The sequence below is a fragment of the Somniosus microcephalus genome, chromosome 4, assembly GCF_052327205.1.
Source record: "Somniosus microcephalus isolate GS21.2 chromosome 4, FLI_Smic_1.0, whole genome shotgun sequence".
Classification (NCBI taxonomy): Eukaryota; Metazoa; Chordata; class Chondrichthyes; order Squaliformes; family Somniosidae; genus Somniosus; species Somniosus microcephalus.
In genome coordinates, this window is record NC_140990.1 from 64928593 (window position 1) to 64954748 (window position 26156).

Genomic DNA, 26156 nt, shown 5'->3' on the forward strand with positions numbered 1-26156 from the left:
GGGCAGTACAGGATACAGCAAAAGAGGACAAAGGGATTAATCAGGAAGGGGAAAATAGAATACGAAAGTAAACTTGCAGCAAACATAAAGACAGACTGCAAAAGCTTTTATCGGTATATCAGGAGGAAAAGACTGGTAAAATCCCAAGTCGGTCCCTTGCAGTCCGATTCGGGAGAATATATAATGGAGAATAAGGAAATGGCAGACCAATTAAACTCATACTTTGGTTCTGTATTCACAAAGGAGGACACAAATAACCTCCCAGGAATATCGGCAAACATAGGGACTAATGAGAGGGAGGAGCTGACAGAAATTAGTATCTCTAGGGATATGGTGTTGGGTAAGTTGAGGGGACTGAAGGCCGACAAATCCCCGGGGCCTGATAAACTACATCCTAGGGTATTTAAGGAGGTGGCCCTGGAGATAGCAGATGCTCTAAGGATCATCTTCCGGAACTCCATTGACTCGGGAACAGTACCCGTGGATTGGAGGGTAGCTAATGTTACCCCAATATTTAAAAAGGGGGGTAGAGAGAAAGCAGGGAATTATAGACCAGTAAGCCTTACATCGGTTGTGGGCAAAATGCTAGAGTCCATTATTAAGGATAAAATAGCGGAGCACTTGACAAATGGGGAAAGGATCGGACAGAGTCAACATGGATTTACAAAGGGTAAATCGTGTTTGACTAATCTGCTGGAATTTTTTGAGGAAGTAACTGGTAAAATAGATGGGGGAGAGCCAGTGGATGTGGTGTACCTTGACTTCCAGAAAGCCTTCGATAAGGTTCCACACAAAAGATTATCATGCAAAATTAAGGCTCATGGAATTGGGGGCAAAGTATTAACGTGGATAGAGAACTGGCTGGCGGATAGAAAACAGAGAGTTGGAATAAACGGCTCGTTTTCGGAGTGGCAGGCAGTGACCAGCGGGGTGCCGCAAGGATCTGTCCTGGGACCCCAGCTGTTCACAATATATATAAATGATCTGGATCAGGGAATTGGATGCAATATTTCCAAATTCGCTGACGACACTAAACTAGGAGGAGGGGTGGGCTCTGATGAGGATGTCAGGAGGCTACAGTGCGATTTGGACAGGTTGGGGGAATGGGCGGATACGTGGCAGATGCACTATAATGTGGATAAATGCGAGGTTATCCACTTTGGGGGTAAAAACAGGAGGGTAGATTATTATCTAAATGGCAATAGATTGGGAGATGGGGAAGTGCAGAGGGACCTGGGTGTTCTTGTGCACCAGTCACTGAAGGAGAGCATGCAGGTGCAACAGGCGATTAAGAAGGCAAATGGTATGTTGGCCTTCATATCAAGGGGGTTCGAGTATAGGAATAGGGATACCTTACTACAGCTGTACAAGGTGCTGGTGAGACCGCATCTGGAGTATTGTGTACAGTTTTGGTCGCCCCATCTGCGGAAGGATGTTCTTGCCATGGAAAGAGTGCAACGGCGATTCACCAGGCTGATACCTGGAATGGCGGGAATGACCTACGAAGAGAGATTAAATAGTTTGGGCTTGTACTCACTGGAGTTTAGAAGATTGAGAGGGGATCTCATCGAAACATATAAAATTATGGCAGGCCTGGACAGGCTGAATTCAGAGAGAATGTTTCCAATGGCCGGGGAGCACAGAACCAGGGGCCACAGTCTAAAAATAGCGGGCAAATCATTTAAAACAGAGATGAGGAAGAATTTCTTCACTCAAAGAGTGGTGAGCCTGTGGAATTCCCTGCCACAGAGGGCTGTGAAGGCTAATTCAATAAATATTTTCAAGAGAGAATTGGATATATTTCTGAAGGCTAAGGGGATTAAGGGTTACGGAGAAAAGGCGGGGACGGGGTACTGAACTGGTAAGATCAGCTATGATCTCAGACGAAGATCAGCCATGATCTCATTGAATGGCGGAGCAGGCTCGAAGGGCCGAATGGCCTACTCCTGTTCCTATCTCTATGTTTCTATGTTTCTATGCCATCGTGACGCTCTCCAGATGGCACTGGAAGTCTAATCCTAGCAGTACGGGAGCGCAGAGCTGTGGCAGGACGAGGAATTTAAAATCTCTGTACTCCACGCCGTTCACTGTCAGAGTCGCTACACAGTAGCCGCCGCCGTCCGCCGTATGGGACTTTGAGGCCATAAAGACCTGGTGGCGTGTGGGCATAACCGATAGGGAGTAGCGTCGCACCGTGTCGGGGTGGATGAAGCTCTCCATGCTTCCACAGTCGAAAAGGCAATTTGTGGCATGGCCATTTACCTTTACGTTCATCATGGACCTGGCTAGTTGATGGGGCCTAGATTGGTCCAGGGTGATGGAGGCCATCGTCGAGGTCGGTGGGTCGCTGTAGTATTCGCCCGCGCCGGGGGCCCGGTCTCGAAATGGTGTCCAAGATGGCGGCTCCCCCGCGGCTGGTGGTGCCCAAAATGGCGGCCCGCACGGCTCACACGTGGTTGGTGGGGTCCAAAATGGCGGCCTGCACGGTTCACACGCGGCGCTGCTGGAATTGGGGGTCGATTTCGCCTTGCACACTCTCGCGTAGTGGCCTTTCTTGCCGCATTTGGAGCAGGTCGCGTCCTTTGCTGGGCATTGCTGTCTGGGGTGCTTGGCCTGGCCGCAGAAGTAGCATTTCTGGCCTCTGGTCATTGCAGCTGTAGTCGGGCTGCTGGCGGCTTGTGGCCTTACCGGGTCCCAAGATGGCTGCTCCCGTGACATCCACGTGGCCATCCGGTCAGGGGGGTAGGCGTCCATGTTCTGGAGGGCCACGTCTAACGAGTTAGCGAGTGCCACCGTCTTCTGCAGGTCGAGCCCCCTCTGTTCCAGCAGCCTCTGCCGAGTATAGTTGGACCTGATGCCGGCTACGTAGGCGTCTCGGATCAGGTCTTCCATGCATTCCTTGGCCGTCACCGCTTTGCAATTACAGGCCCGGCCGAGGACTCTCAGTGCCAGTAAATATTCGGCGCCCGATTCCCCGGGGCGCTGTTTTCGGGTAGCCAGGAGGTGTCTGGCGTAGACCTCGTTAACAGGCCTCACGTATTGTTCCTTTAGCGTCGCGATGGCGGCCGCGTAAGTTGTGGCGTCTCAGATGATCGAGTAGACTCGGTGGCTCACCCGTGAGTTCAAGAAAAGTCGTTTCGCGTCATCTGTAGTGACGGTAGTGCTGGAGGCCTCCAGGAAGGCTTCGAAACAGCTCAGCCAGTGTTCAAAGTTATTGGCTGCATCTGCTGCTTGAGGATCCAGGTCTAAATGTTCCGGCTTCAAGATTTGCTCCATGTCGAAAATTTAATCAATAAAATTGATGCACTGTCTAAATGTTCCGGCTTCAAGATTTGCTCCATGTCGAAAATTTAGTCAATAAAATTGATGCACTATCAACAACACCAAAGACTACAAGTTGAACTTATACGAAGTAGGCTTTTATTGACTAAGAACTGGAGCATGCCTCTGCTAGTGGATCCATCCTAAGAGCTCCCGGGGGAAGGGTGGTGAGTCACCTTTATACCCGGGCTTAGGGGTGGAGCCAGGGGGGGAGACATGCCCGGACCTGTACAGAGTTAACAGTGGTTTACCACACAGACATGTACAGAGTTAGCAGTGGTTTACCACACAGACCAGTCAGTCTAACATCAGTGGTGAGACAATAATCCGGGACAAAATTCATTCACATTTGGAAAAGGCTGGGTTAATAAATGAAAGTCAGCACAGATTTGTTAAAAGCAAATCATGTTTGACTAACGTGATCGAGTTTTTGATGAAGTAACGGAGAGGGCTGAGACTTATTAGTAAAATTAAAGCCCATGGGATTAAAGGGACAGTGTCGGCATGGCTCAGAGACGGAAAGCAGAGAGTAGTGTTGAACGGTTGTTTCTCCAACTGGAGGGACGTACACAGTGGTGTTCCCCAGGGGTCGGTATTGGATTAAAGGGACAGTGTCAGCATGGCTCAGAGACAGAAAGCAGAGAGTGGTGGTGAACGGTTGTTTCTCAGACTGGAGGGACGTACACAGTGGTGTTCCCCAGGGGTCGGTATTGGATTAAAGGGACAGTGACAGCGTGGCTCAGAGACAGAAAGCAGAGAGTGGTGGTGAACGGTTGTTTCTCCGACTGGAGGGACGTACACAGTGGTGTTCCCCAGGGGTCAGTATTGGATTAAAGGGACAGTGACAGCATGGCTCAGAGACAGAAAGCAGAGAGTGGTGGTGAACGGTTGTTTCTCAGGCTGGAGGGACGTACACAGTGGTGTTCCCCAGGGGGTCAGTATTGGATTAAAGGGACAGAGGCAGCATGGCTCAGAGACAGATAGCAGAGAGTGGTGGTGAACGGTTGTTTCTCAGACTGGAGGGACATACACAATGGTGTTCCCCAGGGGGTCAGTATTGGATTAAAGGGACAGTGACAGCATGGCTCAGAGACAGAAAGCAGAGAGTGGTGGTGAACGGTTGTTTCTCAGACTGGAGGGACGTACACAGTGGTGTTCCCCAGGGGGTCAGTATTGGATTAAAGGGACAGTGACAGCGTGGCTCAGAGACAGAAAGCAGAGTGTAGTGGCGAACGGTTGTTTCTCAGACTGGAGGGACGTACATGTAGTGTCCGTGTGTTGATAAAGACACTGAAGACAGGAGTTGGTTCATAGGTATTTACTAAGCAAAGTCTGGGGGGGGTTCTAACGGATATACACAATATACAGGCTTATATAGCCCGAGTGGCAATTACCGGCATTACAGAACACCTGGGGCTCTTAAAGGCACATACACTACAATTCCTCCCCTTTTAGCTAACCAGTACATCATATTTTAAGTAATTATTAATTACATGTTATAAGCAAAATAATATACATTGCTGTAGTTAATTAATTATAAGTCAGTCTCTCAGCAGGCTTCCTGACTCGGTCCGGATAACGCCTTGGGGGTGTAGTAGGTTCTTCTGGCAAGGCTGATTCGGCTTGAATGCCAGTGTCGGGTTCATCGGGTTCCAGTATCACCGGATCGGAGGTAGATATGGGTATCTCTACTTCATCGTTAGATGTATAGAGTTGTGGTGTAGGTTGTCCCTTTTCGGATGACTTTATGATTTGGTCAGCATGGCGCCTTATTATGCTTTCTCCGATGTCCACGGTATACACCAGTGGTCCTAGTCGTGTGCAGATAGTTCCAGGCTGCCATTTCTCGGTACGGTAGTCCCGGGCCAAAACTTGTTGACCTATCTGGAAGGTTCTAGTTGGCCTTTCATTCATGCCTTGAAACTGCCGGTTCTCCACGTCCCTTCTGATGTTGGGCTTGACCAAATCCAGCTGGCATCTTAGGTTTCTATTGAAGAACATCATGGCGGGAGTTTAGTTGGTAACCATATGTGTTGCATTCCTGTATGCGAATAAGAAGTTATCCACCTTGTGCTGAAGTTTTATGTCTTCAGTACCCATGGCCTTTATGGCCTTCTTGAAGGTCTGGACAAACCTTTCAGCCAATCCATTGGTGGCGGGATGGTATGGGGCGGACGTGTAGTGCTTAACCCCATTGTTTTTTAAGAACTTTCTGAATTCTTCGGACACAAATTGCGGTCCATTATCAGAACATATCTGTTCCGGCAGCCCATTCCTGGCAAATATGGTCCTTAATACTGTGATGGTTTTTTCCGTGGTGGTGGAGGACATCTTTATTACCTCCGGCCACTTGGAGTGTGCATCAACCGCGATTAAGAACATTGAGTCCATAAATGGACCAGCAAAGTCGATGTGCACCCTTTGCCAGGGAGATAAGGGCCACTCCCATGGATGTAGAGGGGCTTGTGGTGGAGCGTTTTGGACCTTCTGGCATCCTAGGCAGCTCTTGGTCATTTCTTCGATGTCTCCATCGATACCTGGCCACCATACAAACGCCCTAGCTAGGTTCTTCATTTTCACTCCACCCAGATGACCCTCGTGAAGCTCCTTTAGCACTTTATCCTGGAGTTTGGGTGGAATTACCACTCTGGATCCACACATCAAGGTTCCTCAGCACACTGACAGCTGTTCTCTTCTTTGCGAGAATGCTGGCAACAGTGGTTCGCCATGTGCTGGCCATCCCTTCACTGTTAAATCATAGACCCGTGAGAGAGTCGGGTCATTTCTCGTCTCCCTTTCAATGGCAGAATTTGTTACTGGTAGACATTCCACTATGGTAGAGTGGAACATCTCTACTGGGTCTACTGTAGGTGCCTCTTCTACCGTTGGCAATGGTAGGCGCGATAAACCGTCAGCATTCCCATGCTGTTTTGATCCTTTGTATTCTATGTTGTATTGGAGTGCCCCTAGAAAAAGGGACCACCTCTGTAGCCTTTGCGCTGTCATAATGGGAACACCCTTTTTAGGGTTGAATATGGAGATGAGGGGTTGATGGTCAGTCAACAAGGTAAATTTTTGTCCGTGTAGGTAATGGTTGAATTTCTTCACTCCCCATACCAGGCTGAGTGCTTCCCTGTCGATTTGGGCATAGTTACACTCAGCTGAGTTTAATGAGCATGACGCAAAAGCTATCGGCCGTTCTGAGCCATCAGGGAATTTATGGGATAATACTGCTCCTATGCCGTAAGGGGATGCATCGCACGCCAGTCTGATTGGCAGTGATGGGTTGTAATGAGCCAAAACTTCTTCGGATGTGATTAAGTCTTTGCAATTATGGAAGGCACGTTTACAGTCTTCGTTCCAATTCCAAATCACTCCTGTTTGTAGAAGTTCATTAAGAGGGTGTGGAAGAGTTGATAAGTTCGGTAAAAATTTATGATAGTAATTTATTAATCCCAGGAACGACCTTAATTGTGAAACATTTTCAGGTGCTGGGGCTTTTATGACCGCTTCAATTTTTTCAGGTGACTTATGCAACCCTTCATTATTAATTATGTGGCCACAATATGATATCTGATTTTGGAAAAATTCGCACTTGGGGCGATTCGCTCGTAGGCCCCATTCTTTCAGCCTAGTGAGCACCTGCTCCAAATTGGCAAGGTGCTCGTTGTCGTTTTCTCCTGTTACAAGGATGTCGTCTAGGTAGCATTGAGTCCCCAGAATCCCTTGCAGGACTTGCTCCATAGCTCTTTGCCAGATAGCTGGAGCTGATGCTACTCCAAAAACCAGTCGATTGTACTGGTACAGGCCTTTGTGTATGTTTATTGTGAGATACTTTTTAGAGGCCTCCTCAACTTCCATCTGTAGATATGCCTGTGCCAAGTCAATTTTGGTGAAACGTTTCCCTCCGGATAGTGAGGCGAAAATATCTTCTATCCTCGGAAGAGGATACTGTACTGTGTGAAGGACCGGGTTTACAATCATCTTGAAGTCTCCACAGATGCGAATTTTTCTCTGTTCTTCAGATTTATCTTTATTCAATGCTTTTTTCATGACTGGAACGAAGGGTGTTGCCCACTCGCTCCAATCTATTTTGGATAATACGCCTGCTTTTTCCAAATTCTCCAGCTCTGCCTCGACTGCTGGACGTATTGCGTATGGCACCGGTCTTGCCTTAAAAAATTTGGGAATTGCTGCATCTTCCACTTTTATTGAGGCGGTGATGCCTTTCAAGGTTCCTAGTTTCTCTTGAAACACTTCTTTGGCGTTGGCCAAGATGTCTTTTAATCGTTCAGGTATGATGTCATCATTGTTTTTTTTCTTACTGGTCACCGTCAGTGCCTGAATGGAGTGCCAGTCTAAACGTATCTTTCTGATCCATTCACGTCCCAACAACGGTGGACCACCATCTTGTAGAATGTATAAATACAACTTTTGTATTTCTTTGCCGTTGTATACAACAGGCACCCTTATTGTTCCTTTGGGGTATACTTTCTGCCCCGTATATGTTTTTAAGATAATGGATGTATCTTTTAGAGGTATATGCGAAAATAGCCTCTCGTAATCCCGTTGATTTATTACGGTTAGAGCTGAGCCTGTATCTAGCTCCATTTTAACTGGGGACCCTGCTATCATGAGGGTAACCCAAATGGTTTGGTAATCATCTTTGGCAAGTACATTATGTAATTTGAGACAGCTTAGTCTTTTGTTTTTGAAGTCGCTATCGCTCTTCTGGTCTTCGGAGCTACTGTCCGTCATCATTTGTACCTTCCTGTACTTTTCTTTATTGATTTTTTTTTTCTGTCTGTGGATTTACTTTGTCCAGATCGGCATACCCGTGCAATGTGTCCAATCTTTCCGCATTGCCTGCATGCTTTGTCCTTGAACCAGCAGTCCCTCTGGTTATGGGTGGATCTGCCGCAGCGATAACATCTTTCGAAACCCTGTGTCATTTCATGGGTGCCGAAAACCTGTGTCTTTTGTTGTATCTCTGCAGCTCCTCTTGCTGCTGCTTCGTATGATACAGCCATACTGAAAGCTTTGTCCAATGTTAAATCTTTTTCAGAAAGCAGCCTTTTTTGTGTTCCTTCACTTAAGAGACCGCAAACGAATTTGTCTCGAAGATAATCTGATAGTCCTGCCCCGAATTCGCAGTGCTTTGATAGCTTTCTTAATTCGGTTAGGTAATCAGCGTTACTTTCATTTTTGTGTTGATTTCTCTTGAAGAACTTGAATCGTTCCACTATCAGCAGCGGTATTGGGTTTAAGTGCTCCTGCAGGGTATCAACAATTTCTTTAAAATTCTTGTCCTTTGGTTTGGCTGGAGTGATTAAATTTCGTAACAGCCCGTATGCCTTTGCGCCCATTAAGTTCAGAAGTACTGAAGCTTTTTTTTCATCTTCTATTCCATTTGCAGTGCAATATACCTCTACTCTTTCCACGTATGTGGTCCAATCCTCTATTTCGATATCAAAAGCATCAATATTGCCAGACTTAGGCATTTCAGAAAAGATATGGCGCTTCCCGCACTTTTTTTTCTTTTCTGCAGCAAAGATATGGTGCTTCCCGCGCTTTCCCGCCGCTGCTGCCGATGACAACGCTGTTTACTGCGGTTTCTGTTTTTTTTTTCTTTTTTATTTACTGTTGGAGACTCGTTCCCGCCGGAGTTTCTCTCCAGGTCTGAATTCTGACCTGCTTGCCGCGCCGGCCGTCTCACGAGTGCTCCCTCCCAGTCCGTTATTGCTTGCCTCTGATTTCGCTGCCTGTCTCAGCTGTAGAACCAGTCACTGGAGCCCCAGCCTGACGCCCAGGAAGGATTAGCACAGTACCTGCCACCAGCTTGGCCAGCTGGTGAAACCACAGCTTCTCTCACTTCCTTGAGTCTTCTGGACGCCCGAGGAATCGATGTCCTTGAGGTGCTGCCGAATTGCAGGTAAGTCCGTTTCCACTTCGTCGCCACTGTAGTGTCCGTGTGTTGATGAAGACACTGAAGACAGGAGTTGGTTCATAGGTATTTACTAAGCAAAGTCTGGGGGGGGTTCTAACGGATATACACAATATACAGGCTTATATAGCCCGAGTGGCAATTACCGGCATTATAGCACACCTGGGGCTCTTAAAGGCACATACACTACAGTACACAGTGGTGTTCCCCAGGGGTCTGTACTGGGACCACTGCCCTTTTTGATATATATTAATGACCTGGGCTTGGGTAATTATATACTTGGGTATATAATTTCAATGTTTGCAGATGACACAAAACTTGGAAATGTCGTAAACAATGAGGAGGATAGTAGCAGACTTCAGGAGGACACAGACAGACTGGTAAAATGGGCAGACACATGGCAGATGAAATTTAATGCAGAGATGTGTGAAGTGATATATTATGGTGGGAAGAATGAGAGGCAATATATAATTATAAAATTCTAACAGGGCTAGACAGACTAGATGCAGGAAGGATTTTCCAGATGGTGGGGGAGTCCATTACCAGGGGTCACAGTCTAAGGATAAGGGGTAAGCCATTTAGGACAGAGATGAGGAGGAATTCCTTCACCCAGAGAGTGGTGAACCTGAGGAATTCTCTACCACAGAAGGCAGTTGTAAGATTCGAAATTTTCAGTAATTTAATCACGCAAGAAAACAGGGTTAATAAGACAGTTTTATTGACCAAAAGAAGCTTGTACAGAAAAACCTTTGATAAAAAGGGCATACAAAATGGCCGCCGGACCTCGTGATCAGTTTCTGGGACCATTTGATTTCTGTTACTGCAAGCCAGACAGGCTTGTGGATTGAGGACAGTAAGCCCGCGAAAGCCAGTATCGGGAAAACGAAACTCAGGGAACTGAGCATACATATTAATTGGATTCTAAGTACAGGACAGTTTCAGGTAACAGGATGGGGCCCATCAAGAAATGGGCGGACATTTGAATGAACACTTAAACCCATTTACTGTACAAAGGAAAACCGTTTAACAGCCGTCAAGGGCAATCTCCAGACCGATCAATATGCAAACCGAGTTACGGTGACAAAGTAAAAGACATTATCGGCCAGGAAGGCCAGTTAAGCTATCACCGGCTCCCGTTGTAAGGCAAAGCGCCCCTGCAGAGATTTCTGCCTGCCAAAAATATTACAAAGACAGGACTATGATTTGGCGGGAGATAAGACTGTCCCAAAAGGGTATAACTATGGATTTGAAAAGTCCATCAGGGAGTTGACGAACGGCGATTACGACTACGATTACGCTTCGCTTCACCTCGACCGCTACGATTCACAATTCATTTCTTCAGTACGATTCGTAACTTCGGTGCGGAACGGAAAACGACGGGAAGACGACGAGGGTGGCCCGGGTACTGTTGTCGGGAGATCATCGACGACCCAGGCCGAAGGAGAAGACACCCTCAGAAAAACCGACGAGTCAGGCCAGAGGGAGAAATAAAAGGACACTCCGGGCCTAGCACTCCCGTGCCTCAACATCCCATTCTCAGTTTTCCTTACTGGACTCTCCCATGTGCATCCAGTTATTCAACAGGTTTCAACTGATTTCAACCATGACGAGCGCTCATCAAGGCTGTATCTGCTGCTCCATCGCCTGAGAGAAAAGCAAACTGCGCCAGAAGTTTCCAAATCCACGTGACGACGGAAAGCTGTGCCAAAAGGCTGCGAACCCCCCTTTTTGCGAATCTGAAAGTGGTGAGCATGATCCCGAGTTCAAGTCGAAACTTAGTTTAGGTCTAGGGGAGGGGGTTAAGGGTAATCGTAATGTGTTTCCCCTTTTACGATGTGCCGTGTGTTCCCCATTTCCATAGAGTTGTTTATAGATATGTGCATGATTGTAGTTATTTTAATCTGTGCTTATGACATGTATTTTACAATGCTGCAAACTGTTTTCTAATAAAAGCCTCCATTTCGTGCTATTCAACCTGGTCTATTGAGTTTTTCTGCACTACAGTTCCCTGCACCTAAGTCCAAGGTCTAGAACCGTAGGGAAGAGTGGGTCGAACCACTCAAGGGTAATTATTGCACGAAGCCTGGTAGGAGACCAGAACGAGCAAGAGAAACCCCCTACACAGTTGAGGCCAATTCATTAAGTATATTCAAGAAGGAGTTAGATATATTTCTTAAGGTTAAAGGGATCAAGAGGTATGGGGAGAAAGCAGGGACAGGGTACTGAATTTGGATGATCAGCCATGATCTCATTAAATGGCGGAGCAGGCTCGAGGGGCCGAATGGCCTACTCCTGCTCCTATCTTCAATGTTTCTATGTTTCAATATAAACTAAAGGGTACAATTTTAACAGGAGTGCAGGAACAGAGAGACCTGGGGGTTTATGTACACAAATCTTTGAAGGTGGCAGGACAAGTTAAGAAGGCTCTTAAAGAACCAGACGGGATCCTTGACTTTATTAATAGAGGAATAGAGTGCAAAAGCAAGGAAGTTATGCTAAACCTTTATAAAATACTGGTTCGGCCTCAGCTGGAGTATTGTGTTCAATTCTGGGCACCGCACTTTAGGAAGGATGTCAAGGCCTTGGCGAGGAAGCAGAAAAGATTTACTAGACTGGTACCAGGGGGGAGGGTTTTCAGTTATGTGGAGAGACTGGAGAAGCTGGGATTGTTCTACTTAGAGCAGAGAAATTTAAGGGGAGATTTAATTCAGATGTTCAAAATTATGAGCAGTTTTGATGGAGTAAATTAGGAGAAACTGTTTCCACTGGCAGAAGGGTCGGTGACCAGAGGACACAGATTAAAAATAACTGGCAAAACAATCTGAGGGGAGATGAGGAGAATTTTTTACGCAGCGAGTTGTTGTGATCTGGAATGCACTGCCTGAAAGGGTGGTGGAAGCAGATTCAATAATAACAACTTATAAAAGGGAATACTTGAGAAGGAAACATTGCGGGGCGATGGGGAAAGTGCTGGGCTGTGGGAATAATTGGATAACTCTACCAAAGAGCCAGCACAGGCACAATGGAGCGAATGGCCTCCTTCTGTGCTGTAAGATTCTATGAAACTCCAGCCCAGTTATAGGGTTATTAACATCAGCAGAAACAAATCAACTGACAGAATGAACATGGTTCAGTCCTGGATGTGATTAACAGCAGCAACAACAGCAGAATCCAACCCCTGCCATCACTTGTGAACTCGCTGATGTCTCAGCAGGTGGGATGACCGAGTGAATCCCTTCCCGCACTCGGAGCAGGTGAACGGCCTCTCCCCAGTGTGAGTGCGCTTGTGTCTCAGCAGGTTAGGTGAGTGAGTGAATGTCTTCCCACACACGGAGCAGGTGAACGGCCTCTCCCCGGTGTGAACATGCTGGTGTTCAATGAAACGGGAAGAACTAATGAATCTCTTCCCACACACAGAGCAGATAAAAGGCCTCTCCCCAGTGTGAACTTGCTGATGAGTGACCAGGGTGGATGACTGAGTGAATCCCTTCCCACACATGGAGCAGATGAACGGTCTCTCCCCAGTGTGAGTGTGTTGGTGCCTCAGCAGATCCTTTGTTCTTTTAAAGCTCTTCTCACAGTCAGAACATTTAAAAGGTCTCTTATTGGTGTGAACAAGATGGTGTTCAGTGAGGTTGGACGATTGAGTGAATTCCTTCCCACACACGGAGCAGGTGAACGGCCTCTCCCCAGTGTGAACTCGCTGGTGTGTCTGGAGCTTCGATGACTGAGTGAATCCCTTCCCACACACGGAACAGGTGAATGGCCTCTCCCCAGTGTGACTGCGTCGATGAGTTTCCAGCTTCGACGGGGAACTGAATCCCTTCTCACAGTCCCTACATTTCCACGGTTTCTCCATGGTTCGGGTGTCCTTGTGTCTCTCCAGATTGGACGATCCGTTGAAGCCTCGTCCACACATAGAACATGTGTACAGTTTCTCCCCACTGTGAACGGTGCAATGTTTTTTCAGGCTGTGTAACTGGTTAAAGCTCTTTCCACAGTCAGTGCACTGGAACACTCTCACTCGGGTGTGTGTGTCTCGGTGCTTTTCCAGTCACACTGATGTTTGAAATCTTTTCCCACAGACAGAACAGACAATCATTTCTCCTTCCACATTCAGAGGCCGATGATATTCGTTCCTGATGAATGGAGTGACTCTGTCAGATCTTGATGTGATGTTTGGTTTGAGTTTGCGGTGTGTAAATGCTGCCCTTCTCACAGCCTGTAAAAGGAGGTTACAAAAGCCATCACTGAGTGTCCAGGGTAGAAATTGACAAGATTCTCTCCTCCTGGTTCCTGGCCAAGGGGGCCACGCATGCGCCCTGCTGCACCCTGAGCCTCTCAAGATGGCGGCCGTTGCCCTGGGCCTGTCACCGGGAGAAAGCCCCGCAGCTGCCGCCCCGCTGGGTGCAAACGCCTGGCCCGGAGGCTCTTGTTCGGGGCCTGAGGCCCACCGCGGGTGTTTATAAAGGCTCCCCGCCGGTTCTATTGCTCCCCTGCGCTCCGCCGCCTCCTCCCCGCTCTGGAATCTTCTCTCCGCCTTCCGCCGCCATCATCCGACTGGCGGCACTGCGCACGCGCGGGACCCACCCCACACCAAGCCCTCCCCGCGCCTGCGCACACCGGGCCCCTGCAGCATTGATAGGGCCTATTCTGGCGCGGAATGTTCTGGGTAATAACTGCAGCCATTTTGCTCAACAACAATGTGCAGAAGTGAGTGGAATAGCTGAAGACAGAGACACCTTTGGAGTAGGGAGTAGGAGGAGGATGAGCGGTGTGGCACAGAGCTGGAGAATCTACTTAATGGAGTGACTTGCTAAACAGAGTGATAAACGGACTTGCTAAATGGGCCGGGGTCAAGCAAGGCTGTTCTAGATCTTCCTGGCTGCAATGCTCCATCTCACCCTCAGTAAGCTCCCCGCTGGAGTGGAGCTAATCTACAGAACAAACGGGAAACTGTTCAACCTCCGTCGCCTCCAGTCCAGATCCAAGGTCGTCCCATCCTCTGTCATCAAATTACAGTATGCAGACGACGCTTGCGTTTGCGCACACTCTGAGGCCGAACTCTAAACCATCATCAACACCTTCACTGAAGCATACGAGAGCATGGGCCTTACACTAAATATCTGTAAGACAAAGGTCCTCTACCAACCTGACCCCGCCACACAGTAGTGCTCCCCGATTATCAAAATCCATGATGAGGCCTTGGACAACGTGGGCCACTTTCTATACCTTGGGAGCCTACTGTCAACAAAGGCACTGCCAGTGCATCCTTCAGTCGCCTGAGGAAGAGAGTATTTGAAGACCAGGACATCAAACCCAGCACTAAGCTCATGGTCGACAGAGCAGTAGTGATACCCGCCCTCCTGTATGCTTCAGAGACATGGACCATGTACAGCAGGCACCTCAAAGCACTGGAGAGGTACCACCAATGCGGCCTCCGCAAGATCTGCAACTCCATTGGCAGGATAGGCGCACCAACATCAATGTTCTCACTCAGACCAACATCCCCAGCATCGAAGCTTTGATCATGCTCGATCAGCTCCGATGGATGGGCGACATAATCCACATGCCAGAGACCAGGTAGGCCTCAGAGCGTCAGCGGCGGCGGCGGGAGGAATCTCGGCGGCGGCGGTGATATAAAAAGGCGCCAGAGACCAGGTAGGCCCCAGAGACCAGGTAGGCCCCAGAGACCAGGTAGGTTTACTAATCTATAATCTCAGAGAGGGAGAGAAGTAAAAAGTAATCGAACTGTGATGTCACCAGAAAGCAGGTAAGTGATTGGTTGGTGAGTATTTCTCTCTTTTTAAACTTTAACTCTGTGGTTTATACTTTCTAAAGTCTCTGTGGTGTAGCGGGGACTGTTGGTAAACCAGGGCCCTTAAATATACCATTTAACTGTAGTGTAATTGGTGGGATTGATTTGTTTTAATATAATTGCAATTAATTAAAGGGTGAGTCATGGCAGGAGAGCCCGGTGCTGTGGTATGTGTGCAGGAAGTGTGTCCAGCTGCAGCTACTGGCAGACCACATTGCGGTGCTAGAGCTGCGATTGGATACATACTGGACCATTCGCGAGGCTGAGGACGTCGTGCATATCACGTTTGATCAGTTGTTCACACCGCAGGCAAAGGTTGGACAGGCAGAAAGGGAATGGGTGACCAACAGACAGAGTACTAGGCACAGGCAGATAGTGCAAGGGTCCCCTGTGGACATCCCCCTCTCAAACAGATATACCGCTTTGAGTACTGTTGGGGGGGATGGCTTATCAGAGGAAGACAGCAGCAGCCAACTTCCTGGCACCAGGGGTGGCTCTGCTGCACAGGACGGGGGGAAAAAAGAGGGGTAGAGCTATAGTAATAGGGGATTCTATTGTAAGGGGAATAAATAAGCGTTGCTGTGGCCACAAACGAGACTCCAGGATGGTGTGTTGCCTCCCTGCTGCAAGGGTCCAGGATGTCTCAGAGCGGCTGCAGAACATCTTGGAAGGGGAGGGTGAACAGCCAGTTGTCGTGGTGCATATAGGTACCAACGATATAGGTAAAAAGCGGGATGAGGTCCTAAAAGCTGAATATAGGGAGTTAGGAGATAAATTAAAAAATAGGACCTCAAAGGTAGCAATCTGAGGATTGCTACCAGTGCCACGTGCTAGTCAGAGTAGAAATAGAAGGATATTTCAGCTGAATATGTGGCTAGAGGAATGGTGCAAGGGGGAGGGATTCAAATTCCTGGGACATTGGAACCGGTTCTGGGGGAGGTGGGACCAGTTCAAACCGGATGGTTTGCACCTGGGCAGGGCCGGGACCGATGTCCTAGGGGGAGTGTTTGCTAGTGCTCTGGGGGAGGGTTTAAACTAAAATGGCAGGGGTTTGGGAACCTGAGCAGGGGGACAGAGGAAAGGGAAGCAAGGATAAAAGCAAAAGATAGGAAGGAGAAAAACAAAAGTGGCAGTCAGAGAAATCAACGGTTTAAATCAAACATGGCCAAAGTAAATAATAATTCTAATAGGTCTAAGAGCGTTAAAATAGCAAGCCTGAAGGCTTTGTGTCTTAATGCGAGGAGCATTCGTAATAAAGTGGATGAATTAACTGCGCATAGAGGTAAATGAATATGATTTGATTGGGATTACGGAAACATGGCTCCAGGGTGGCCAAGGCTGGGAACTCAACATCCAGGGGTATTCAATATTCAGGAAAGATAGGCAAAAAGGAAAGGGAGGTGGGGTAGCATTGCTGGTTAAAGAAGGGATTAACACAATTGTAAGGAAGGATATTAGCTCTGATGATGTGGAATCTGTATGGGTAGAACTGAGAAATACCAAGGGGCAGAAAACGTTAGTGGGAGTGGTATATAGACCTCCAAACAGTAATGCGGAGGTTGGGGATGGCATTAAAAGGGAAATTAGAGAAGCGTGCAATAAGGGCACAGCAGTCATCATGGGTGACATTAATCTACATATAGATTGGGCTAACCAAATTAGCAACAATACTGTGGAGGAATTCCTGGAGTGTTTACGGGATGGTTTCCTGGACCAATATGTCGAGGAACCAACCAGAGATCAGGCCATCTTAGACTGGGTATTATGTAACAAGAAACGATTAATTAGCAATCTTGTTGTACGAGGCCCCTTGGGTCGGAGCGATCATAATATGATCGAATTCTTCATTAAGATGGAGAATGAAGTAGTCGACTCAGAGACTAGGGTCCTAAATTTAAATAAAGGAAACTATGATGGTCTGAGGCGCGAGTTGGGTAGGATTGATTGGGGAATGTCACTCAAAGGGTTGACGGTGGATAGGCAATGGCAAACATTCAAAGACCGCATGGATGAACTACAGAATTTGTTCATCCCAGTTTGGCATAAAAATAAAACAAAAAAGGTGACTCAACCGTGGCTAACAAAGGAATTTATGGATAGCATAAGATCCAAGGAGAGGACATATAGATTGGTCAGAAAAAGCAGTAAACCTGAGGATTGGGAGCAGTTTAGGATTCAACAAAGGAGGACAAAGGGATTAATTAAGAAAGGGAAAATAGAATATGAGAGTAAGCTTGCAGGGAACATAAAAACTGACTGTAAAAGCTGTTGTACATATTGTGAAGAGAAAAAGATTGGTGAAGTCAAGCATCGGTCCCTTGCAGTCAGAGTCAGGGGAATTTATAATGGGGAACAAAGAAATGGCAGACCAATTAAATACATATTTTGGTTCTGTCTTCACAGAGGAGGACACAAATAACCTCCCAGAGATGTCAGGGAACATAGGGTCTGATAATAGGGAGGAACTGAAAAAAATCAGTATTTGTAGGGAAATGGTGTTAGGGAAATTGATGGGATTGAAGGCCGATAAATCCCCAGGGCCTGATAATCTACATCCTAGGGTACTTAAGGAAGTGGCCAAGAAATAGTAGATGCATTGCTGATCATCTTCCAACATTCGATGGAATCTGGAACAGTACCCATGGATTGGAGGGTAGCTAATGTTACCCCACTATTCAAAAAAGGTGGTAGAGAGAAAGCGGGGAATTACAGACCGGTAAGCCTGACATCGGCAGTGGGGAAAATGCTAGAGTCCATTATAAAAGATGTAATAACAGAGCACTTGGAAAACAGTGACAGGATCGGACAAAATCAACATTGATTTACAAAAGGTAAATCGTGCTTGACTAATCTACTGGATTTTTTGAGGATGTAACTGGTAAAATAGATAAGGGAGAACCAGTGGATGTGGTGTATTTGGACTTTCAGAAGGCTTTCGATAAGGTCCCGCATAAGAGATTAGTGTGTAAAGTTAAGGCACATGGGATTGGGGGCAAGGTATTGACTTGGATAGAGAACTGGTTGGCAGACAGAAAGCAAAGAGTTGGAATAAACGGGTCTTTTTCCGAGTGGCAGGCAGTGACTAGTGGGGTACCGCAGGGATCGGTCCTTGGACCACAGCTATTCACAATATATATTAATGATCTGGACGAGGGAACTAGATGTAATATCTCCAAGTTTGCAGATGACACAAAGCTGGATGAGCGTGTGTGCTGTGAGGAGGATGCTGAGAAACTCCATGGATGATTTGGGCAGGTTGGGTGATTGGGCAAAAGCATGGCAGGTGCAATATAACGTGGATAAATGTGAGGTTATCCACTTTGGTGGCAAAAACAGGAAGGCAGATTATTATTTGAGTTGCAATAGATTGGGAGAAGGGGAAGTGCAACGAGACCTGGGTGTCGTTGTGCACCAGTCGCTGAAGGTAAGCATGCAGGTGCAGTAGGCGGTTAAGAAGGCAAATGGTATGCTGGCCTTCGTAGCGATAGGGTTTGAGTACAGGATCAAGGATGTCTTGCTGCAGTTATACAGGGCCTTGGTGAGACCACATCTTGAGTACTGTGTGCAGCTTTGGTTGCCTTGTCTGAGGAAGGATGTTCTTGCCATGGAAGGAGTTCAGCGAAGATTCACCAGGCTGATACCTGGGATGGCAGGAATGACATATGAGGAGAGATTGGGTCAATTGGGCTTGTACTCGCTGGAGTTTAGAAGAATGAGAGGGGATCTCATTGAAATTTATAAAATTCTGACAGGACTGGACAGAATAGATGCAGGAAGGATGTTCCCGATGGCCGGGGAGTCCAGAGCCAGGGGTCACAGTCTAAGGATAAGGGGTAGGCCATTTAGGACAGAAATGAGGAGGAATTTCTTCACCCAGAGAGTGGTGAACCTGTGGAATTCTCTACCACAGAAGGCAGTTGAGGCCAATTCATTAAATATATTCAAGAAGGCGTTGGATATATTTCTTAAGGCTAAAGTGATCAAGGGATATGGAGAGAAGGCAGGAACAGGGTACTGAATTTGGATGATCAGCCATGATCTCATTGAATGGCGGAGCAGGCTCGAGGGGCCGAATGGCCTACTCCTGCTCCTATCTTCTATGTTTCTATGACCTCATTACAGCCTTGGTCCAAACATGGACAAAGGAGCTGAATTCTAGCGGTGAGGTGAGAGTGACTGCCCATGACATCAAGGCAGCATTTGACCAAGTTTGGCATCAAGGAGCCCTAGTAAATGGGAATCAGGGGGAAAACACTCCACTGGCTGGAGTCATACCTAGCACAAAAGAAGATGGTTGTGGTGATTGAAGGTCAATCATCACAGCCCCAGGACATCACTACAGGGGTTCCTCAGGTCAGTGTCCTAGGCCCAACCATCTTCAGCTGCTTCATCAATGACCTTCCCTCCAACATAAGGTCAGAAATGGGGATATTCGCTGATGACTGCACAGTGTTCAGCGCCATTCACAACTCCTCAGATAATGAAGCAGTGCATGCCCGCATGCAACAAGATCTGGACGGGCTGATAAGTGGCAGGTAACATTTGCACCACAGAAGTGCCAGGCAATGACTATCTCCAACAAGCGAGAGTCTAACCACCTCCCCTTGACATTCAACAGCATTACCATCGCCAAATCCCCCACCATCAACATCCTGGGGGTCACCATTGACCAGAAACTTAACTGGACCAGCCACATACTGTTGCAACAAGAGCAGGTCAGAGGCTAGCTATTCTGCAGCGAGTGTCTCACCCGCTGACTCCCCATCTACAAGGCACAAGTAAGGAGTGTGATGAAATACTCTCCACTTGCCTGGATGAGTGCAGCTCCAGTAACACTCAAGAAGCTCAACACCGTCCAGGACAAAGCAGCCCATTTGATTGGCACCCCATCCACCACCTTAAACATTCACTCCCTCCACCACCGGCGTACCGTGGCTGCACTGTGTACCATCTATAAGATGCACTGCAGTAACTTGCCAAGGCTTCTTCGGCAGCACCTCCCAAACCCGCAACCTCTTCCACCTAGAAGGACAAGGGCAGCAGGCGCATGGGAACACCACCACCTCCAAGTTTCCCTCCAAGTCACACACCATCCTGACTTAGAAGTATATCGCCGATCCTTCATCGTCATTAGGTCAAAATCGTGGAACTCCCTACCTAACAGCACTGTGGGAATACCTTCACCACACGGATTGCAGCGGTTCAAGGCGGCTCACCACCACCTTCTCAAGGACAACTAGGGATGGGCAATAAATGCTGGCCTTGCCAGCGACGCCCAGGTCCCATAAGCGAATAAAAAGTGTGGAGCCTCCTGAGAGTCCGGCCCCTTTGCGGAGAGATTGAGTAGACTAGGCCTATATTTTCTAGAGTTTAGAAGAATGAGAGGTTATTTCATTGAAATATACAAAATTCTTACAGGGTTTGAAAGGGTAGATGCAGGGAGGATAGAAACATAGAAGATAGGAGCAGGAGTAGGCCATTCGGCCCTTCGAGCCTGCTCCGCCATTCAACGAGGTCATGGCTGATCATCCAAACCCTAGCACCCGGTCCCTACACCGACAGCCATCCCACCCAAGCCCTATCCCCGTAACCCCACGTATTTAATCCCCCCTAACACTAAGGGCCAATTTTTTTATCATGGCCAATCAACCTAACCCGCGCATCTTTGTTTCCTCTGGCTGGGGAGTCTAGAACCAGGGGTCACAGTCTCAGAATAAGGGGTCAGCCATTTAGGACTGAGATGAGGAGAAACTCAAAGGATGGTGAATCTTTGGAATTCTCTAACCCAGAGCTCTGTGGAGGCTCAGTCGTTGAGTCTATTCAGGACAGGGATCGATAGATTTTTGACTATTAAGGGAATCAAGGGATATGGGGATAGTGGAGATGAGGTAGAAGATCAGCCATGATTTTATTGAATGGTGGAGCAGGCCCACTCCTCCTATTTCTTATCTTCTTATGTTACAGCCAGTATTTACAGGAGCTGAGACGCAGAAAAGAGTCTCATTAAAATCACTGATATATTTGTTCATACAAACCAACCCCCAAAATCCTGACTCATTTCTCCTTCGTGACCAGTCTCCATTTCTCCTCCATTTACAGATGCTCCCTAACTAGTCACCATTTCTCCTTCATTTACAGACACTCCCTGACATGTCACCATTTCTCCTCCATTTACAGACGCTCCCTGACCTGTCACCATTTCTCCTCCATTTACGGACGCTCCCTGACCAGTCTCCATTTCTCCTCCATTTACAGATGTTCCCTGACCAGTCACCATTTCTCCTCCATTTACAGATGCTCCCTGACCAGTCACCATTTCTCCTTCATTTACAGACACTCCCTGACGTGTCACCATTTCTCCTCCATTTACAGATGCTCCCTGACCAATCACCATTTCTCCTCCATTTACAGACGCTCCCTGACCAGTCTCCATTTCTCCTCCATTTACAGACGCTCCCTGACCAGTCTCCATTTCTCCTCCATTTACAGACGCTCCCTGACCAGTCTCCATTTCTCCTCCATTTACAGACAGTTCCTGACCAGTCCCCATTTCGCCTCCATTTACAGACGCTCTCTGACCAGTCACCATTTCTCCTCCCTTTACAAACACTCCCTGACCAGTCTCCATTTCTCCTCCATTTCCAGACTCTCCCTGACCAGTCACCATTTCTCCTCCATTTACAGACGCTCCCTGACCAGTCTCCATTTCTCCTCCATTTACAGACACTCCCTGACCAGTCCCCATTTCTCCTCCATTTACAGACGCTCCCTGACCAGTCACCACTTCTCCTCCATTTACAGACGCTCCCTGACTCGCTGGGGATTTCCCAGCACTTCCTGGTTGTCCCGGAGTTTGTGTCTTAAACTGGCGGGTAGTTGTGGGGAGGCGGATAATGTTGAGCGTTTTAATAATCGGGCCTAGGGCCGCACTCGGGGTGTGAGCAGCCCGCGTCCCCCCGGGGTTCATGAACCCGCTCCCTGAGCTCGGGGTGTGAGCGGCCCGCGTCCCCCCGGGGTTCACGAACCCGCTCCCTGAGCTCAGGGTGTGAGCAGCCCGCGTCCCCCCGGGGTTCATGAACCCGCTCCCTGAGCTCGGGGTGTGAGCGGCCCGCGTCCCCCCGGGGTTCATGAACCCGCTCCCTGAGCTCGGGGTGTGAGCGGCCCGCGGCCCGCGTCCCCCCGGGGTTCCTGAGCCCGCTCCCTGAGCTTGGGGTGTGAGCGGCCCGCGTCCCCCCGGGGTTCATGAACCCGCTCCCTGAGCTTGGGGTGTGAGCGGCCCGCGCCCCCCGGGGTTCATGAACCCGCTCCCTGAGCTCGGGGTGTGAGCAGCCCGCATCCCCTCGGGGTTCCTGAGCCCGCTCCCTGAGCTTGGGGTGTGAGCATCCCGCGTCCCCCCGGGGTTCCTGAGCCCGCTCCCTGAGCTTGGGGTGTGAGCGGCCCGCGTCCCCCTGGGGTTCATGAACCCGCTCCCTGAGCTCGGGGTGTGAGCATCCCGCGTCCCCTCGGTGTTCATGAACCCGCTCCCTGAGCTCGGGGTGTGAGCGGCCCGCGTCCCCCCGGGGTTCCTGAGCCCGCTCCCTGAGCTTGGGGTGTGAGCATCCCGCGTCCCCCTGGGGTTCATGAACCCGCTCCCTGAGCTCGGGTGTGAGCGGCCCGCGTCCCCCCGGGGTTCCTGAGCCCGCTCCCTGAGCTTGGGGTGTGAGCGGCCCGCGTCCCCCCGGGGTTCATGAACCCGCTCCCTGAGCTTGGGGTGTGAGCGGCCCGCGTCCCCCCGGGGTTCATGAACCCGCTCCCTGAGCTCTCTCACCTGATGTGTCAACGACTGCTGCTAAGGTCCGCGCATGCTCAGCTCACACTGCCCCGGTGATTGACGGGAGCTCCGGACCAATAGGAAGAGCAGGGCGGGTCTGGAGGACCGAGCGGGCGGCGGGTCCTCCAACCAATCGGAGTGAGTGAGGGGCGTGGCCTGCCCCCCCCAGTGGGCGGGGCTTAGTCTGCAGCTCCCTCATTGGCTGAAACTCGCAGTGGGATTTGAATCCACAACCTTCAGAGTCAGAGGTGAGGTTGCTGCCAAGTGATATCTGCTTCTGTTTCCGCCTTAACTTCCTGTTCCCTCTGGTTTTCAAGAGAATGTGCTTTCTGTGGTCAGAATTCAGTTAATCAGTGTCGAGCTCCATGTATTCTCTCAGACTAACTTGGTTGTGCCCCTGGTTCCTGTGTCAGCCATTCAGTCACTGTTTAATGCTCAACCTATGAAGAAGTGCTTTTATTTTCCAGCAGGTGCTGTGCTCAGTTTTACACAACTCGCCTCAGGAAAGATATAAATAATACAATAGCAAAATACTGCCTCTGCTGGAAATCTGAAATAACAGCAGAAAATGCTGGAAACACTCAGCAGGTCAGGCGTAAGAACATGAGAAAAAGGAGCAGGAGTGGCCATTCGGCCCTTCGAGCCTGCTCCACCATTCAATGAGATCATGGCTGATCTTCTGCCTCAACTCCATTCACCGGCCCTATCGCCATATCCCTTGATGCCCTTACTAGTCAGAAATCTATCGAATTCGGTTTTGAATACACCCAATAACTGAGCCTCCACAGCCCTCTGGGGTAGAGAATGCCAAAGATTCACCACCCTCTGTGTGAAGAAATTTCCTCTCATCTCAGTCCTGAATGGCCGACCCTTTATCCTGAGGCTGTGGCTCCTGGTTCTAGACTCCCCAGCTAAGGGAAACCTTCTCCCAGCTCAGTGAGTGGGCAAAACATGGCAGATGTAATATAATGTGGAGAAATGCCTATCAAGCACTGTAATAATTTTGTATGCTTCAATGAGATCCCCTCTCATTCATCTGAATTCAAGAGAATACAGGCCTATTTACTCAATCTCTTCTCATACGATAGTCCCACCATCCCAGGAATCAATCTCGTGAACCATCGTTGCATTCCCTCTATGGCAAGTACATCCTTCCTTAGGTAAGGAGACCAAAATTGTACACAGTACTCCAGGTGTGGTCTTACCAAGGCCCAAATCCAAATACACCACATCTACCAGTTCCCCTTTGTCTACTCCACTAGTTACATCCTCAAAGAACTCCAATAGGTTTGTCAAACAGGACTTCCCTTTCATAAATCCATGTTGACTCTGCCCAATCTTACTATTAGTAATCCGTGGAGAAAGAAACAGTTAACGTTTCAGGTCTGTGACCCTTCATCAGAACTGGAAAAAGTTGGAGATGTAACAGAATTTAAGCAAGTACAGAGACAGGGAAAGGGGACGGGGGGGGGGGATAGAGAAAGAACAAAAGGGAAAGTCTGATGGGGCGGAAGGCAGTAGTTGCTGCCTGACCTGCTGAATATTTCCAGCATTTTCTGTTTTGATTTCAAATTTCCAGCATCGGCAGTATGTTGCTTTTGTTTTAAATGTTCTTGTTAAGTCTGTGTGTTATATTGCGAATTACTACACAGACCACAAGAGTAAACTTTCACAGGTCTTTACTAGTTGAAGGTCAGGGCGGAACTGCCCAATAAATCATTACACAGCACTTATATACCGGTGTGGTCACCGCCAGTACCACAGTACACAGCAGCCAAGATAAAGTAGTGCAACTCTTAAAATAGTTCTCTTAAAGGTGGAACGGTTACTAAAATAGTTCTCTTAAAGGTGGAACGGTTACATACACTACAATCCTCCCTTTTTAGCTTAACAGTATATATATTCTCCATTAAACTTAACATCATAACATATATACACAACTTCATGCAAAAACAGTTCACAGATTCAGTCTCTGCGGCGGCGCCTCCTGCGCCTCCTGACTCGGTCCGGATAACGCCTCGGTGGTGTAGTAGTTTTCGGTGGTGTAGTAGGTTCTTGTTGCTGGGGTGACTCATCTAATAGTCCTTCACTGGACTTAACAGCTTGAACTTTCGTAACTGCAGAACCAGCATTGCTGACTTCTAAAGGCTCGAGTACCTTGGGCAGGTTTTCTACTTCCAGACTGATTTGGCTCAGTTTGGAGGGACCACGTGCGTGACCTGGTAAGGGTAATAATGGTTCAGATGAGTCATCATCTTCATCCTCATGGGACAACTCACATGAATATACTAGATTGCTGTCCTCCTCAGTGTCTACGTCCTCCAAATGTTTTATTATTTCTATTTTTGGAGCTTCAACTGTGAGTGTGGCTGTGGTCTGTGCATTACTTGATTTGCAGCTATATTCACCAGAGTCTTTGGGTGTGAGATTTGTAATGGTAAGTTCTATCACATTCTTATTTTGTTTAAATTTGTATCGGTCAGAAGATTCGATCAAGCTCTGGTCTTTGTACCATCTGACCATCTTGGAAGTAGGTGTAAACTCACAGCTCAAAGTAGCAGAATGCTTCTCTTCCACTGTAATGTTCTGTAGTTTTTTGACTACCTTTGACGGAGGCTTCACGTCAGCAACTGAAAGCTCACACTCAAGAATGGCGTCACTTGGCTCTCTGTCACTTCCACATCACATATGGGTTTAATGATGGCAATTGATTGCTCTTCTACATATAACTTTGCTGTGCTTTGGTCATCTATGGCATTGCACATGTAGTTGCCTTCATCTTCGAAAGCGACATTATTAATAACGAGCTTCCTGTACACATCTTCGCTCACAATCTCATATTTATTACTGGAATGAATCTCTTTGTCTTTGTAATACCACTTGACAGCAGCATTTGGCCTGGAAACCTTGCATTCGAAAATGACACGATGTTTCTCCATGCCAATCTTCCCTCTAAAGGGTTTCACAAATGTAACTGGCAATTCTTTAATTCGAAGCAAAGCTCTGGAAGTAGCGCTTTCAGCAACAAACTTGATCTCTGCAGCATCTTCAGTTTTTGCCTCTGCCACCAATTCCCTGAGTGGCTTATTACTGCTGACACTGCTCACAAAAGGGTGCTCTTTCTTCTTAGCTTTCAGCTGAACGATGAATTTGACATATTCCCTTTCTTGTTCAGCTTTGATTCGTTTGGCCTCATCGCGCAGACGGTTTGTGTGTTCCTGTTCCATTTTCTCAATCAGCTGCTTCTGCTGTCTTTCCAGATT

The 26156-nt window shown here is 48.1% G+C and overlaps 1 pseudogene; it reads right to left on the reverse strand.

Moving 5' to 3' along the window:
* Window positions 1-9961: 9961 nt before the first annotated feature.
* LOC147119080 (uncharacterized) overlaps window positions 9962-26156 on the reverse strand; it is a 96397-nt pseudogene continuing 80202 nt past the window's right edge.